This window comes from Formica exsecta, unplaced genomic scaffold (genome assembly GCF_003651465.1).
Source record: "Formica exsecta isolate Colony F162 unplaced genomic scaffold, ASM365146v1 scaffold338, whole genome shotgun sequence".
NCBI classification, from domain to species: domain Eukaryota; kingdom Metazoa; phylum Arthropoda; class Insecta; order Hymenoptera; family Formicidae; genus Formica; species Formica exsecta.
Window position 1 is genome coordinate 1 of NW_021850634.1, and position 2659 is coordinate 2659.

Here is a 2659-nt window from a genome sequence, read left to right on the forward strand (position 1 = left end):
AGTCTCCATGAGTTCGGTCCGTTTTTAGGAACCATGTGAAGTGGAACTGCCCAGGTGCTGCTTGACGATCTACAAACTCCTTGTTCCATCATAAAATTAAATTTGTATCTTGCAAATTTTAATTTTTCCGGTGACAACCTGCGAGGAGTTGAAGCAATTGGTGGTCCTTTCGTAATAATATGATGCTCAATTTGATGAATCTTGTTTGTTGATATAGGAGCAAAATGAGTTAATTCAGGAAATTCAGCAAGGATCTTATGGAAAGGTGAGTCAGGAAATGTAGTGCAAATTGACAAGTGATTAACTTTAGATAGTTTTCCTTTAAATGAAAGACCGGTAACACTATCTAGAAGTTTTTTGTTTTTAATGTCAACTAAAATTCCATAATGACTCAAAAAATCTGCGCCCAATATAGGTCTCTGAATATCCGCAATGCAAAATTTCCATTTAAAAATTCTTCGTAATCCAAGATTTACAGTTAACATTTTTATACCGTAAGTATTAATCTTGGTTCCATTAGCTGCATAAAGCTTGAAAGAAGCAACTTGAGCTTTTGAAACAAATCTTTTTGGAATCAAAGAAATATCAGCTCCTGCATCAACAAGAAAATTAAGTCCTGAAGTTTTATCAGAAATAATGAGGCGATTGTTAGGTGAACCGTTGTCAGCCGCCTCACAACTCAACGGTGAAGCTAGTTTTCCTGCCTTTCGACCAAAGATTTAGACATATCACAAGGTATTGTACATTTAAAAGCTTTAACACCAAATTTCTTATGATAAAAACAAATTTTTTGGTTATCCTTATCAGATTTACTCCTAGAAGATGATCTAAATCTTTTTCTTTCCTTGTATCTAAATTTAGATCTGCTGCGTACACGTCTAACTTCCAGAGCTGCGATTCTTCGCTCGAGATCAACAAAATTCGAAGTGTCTTTTCCTGCCGAGGAAGCTATTGTTGCTACATGTAGGTTAGTTTCTCGGTCCAAAATTTTATCAGCCAGTTCAGCAAGCTTAACTAAAGGACAATCGTCCACAACCGCTAAAGTAGCTTGAACTTGCGAAGGTAATCTTTGCAACCAAATTGAATGCAATACATTTTCCGAAATCGCTCCTCCCGCTAACTGTTTAATTTCGCGTAGCAAATCCGACGGTTTCTTGTCATTCAGCTCAACACCAGCTAACAATTGACGAAGACGTTTTTCCTCCGAATCAGTAAACCGATTAATCAAAACGTTTTTAACATGAAGATATTTATCTTTTTCAGGAGGATTTTCAATCAAATCAGCAATAGCCAACAAAGCTTGCTCATCAAGATGCCGTATAACCGAGCTATACTTAACATCATCTGAGCGGATCCGAAAAACCAAGAATTCGCTTTCTAATTGAGCAAACCACAATTTAGGCTGCTTATGCCAAAAATTCGGCAATTTAACAAGGCGAAATTCGTTAGAATGGATCTCGTTTGGCTGACCTTGTTGATGAGGCTCATTACTGGCAAGAGTTTGTGTCGGATTCGTCAAACGTTGATGATGTTCTCCAGCCGATGGAACTGATGCTGACGCTGTAGGATTCGAAGTCGAAGATTCGTCCAAAGGCATCGTCAAACTCTGTCAATACTCTGCGTTGTGAATTTCAGAAGTCTAGTAGATCGCTGTCCTTGGAAATTCGATGACTCGAAAATCTCGTCAACTCGAAGAACACAAGCCACAAATCACACAAGAATCACAGCGGAACTCGAAACTCGATGGCTCACTAAATTCGCGGATCACTGATTCAAATTCGCCACGCTTGAACGTGAATTCTCAAAAGCCCGTGATCACGTCGGGGTCACCAGTTGTGGTAGCGTTATAGTTAAATCACTAGACTTTCCTTTTTACTAATAAAATATTTAATTCACGAGTAAGATGTGTACAGATTGATGGTCAATGAACGAACGAATGAATGTTACATAATTTGTCGTATGTTTAATATGTTGTTATGTAAAGTGTTAAATCAATAAATGAAATGTGTGAAAATGGTTACAAATATATTTCATGAAGTTGGTAACAAAAATGATTTTGAATTTAGCCACAGGAACGCCACAACATGGCAGTGTCGAGCGTCGAGCGTTAAGCGTCTGCGCAGAATATTGTTGCCCAGAATTATATTCCATTTATTTTATTATATAACAGATGTGTGTATGTGTGTTATTATTATTATTAATCAAAGATATATTATAAAACGTTACTACTATGGCAGTGTAATGTGACGTCCCGTCATTTTTCAAAACCATATTTCAACTAATAATTAAGTATCGCATTTATTTCTGCATTATGCCTATGGAATATAGAACAATTATTTAACCATTTGCCCTTATTTCCATTAGCGTCGGTCTACAATAGTGATTTAAGCTCTAAGCCTTAAGAAATTGACTGCATAATATTTTTGTATTAATATGAATATTTCGATAAAATAAAAGTTATACCCTTTCAGACAAATACAATGATGTATGATGCTAATATTTTACATATTATGTTTATATTTTACGAGTTTTATCGGTTTGAAATCTCGTAGGTGACATATATCTTTTCATTTTTGACGATGCGATAAGTCTATTTTCTGCCTCATTGTTATGATCAAATGACAACGTGAATCAAATGACATACGTTAATCTGTAAGAC

At 35.9% G+C, this 2659-nt stretch overlaps 1 long non-coding RNA gene across 3 annotated transcripts; it reads left to right on the plus strand.

The window, feature by feature from the left end:
- The first annotated feature begins 93 nt into the window (after nt 1–93).
- Nucleotides 94–2024, plus strand: LOC115238437. Of its 3 annotated transcripts, none has more exons than XR_003884503.1 (4): nt 94–265; nt 416–735; nt 862–967; nt 1264–2024. It is a non-coding gene; the product is annotated as an uncharacterized LOC115238437 (long non-coding RNA). The 3 variants fall into 3 exon arrangements; XR_003884504.1 differs by having other exon boundaries at nt 95–265; nt 521–735; XR_003884502.1 differs by having other exon boundaries at nt 98–735.
- The last annotated feature ends 635 nt before the right edge of the window (nt 2025–2659 follow it).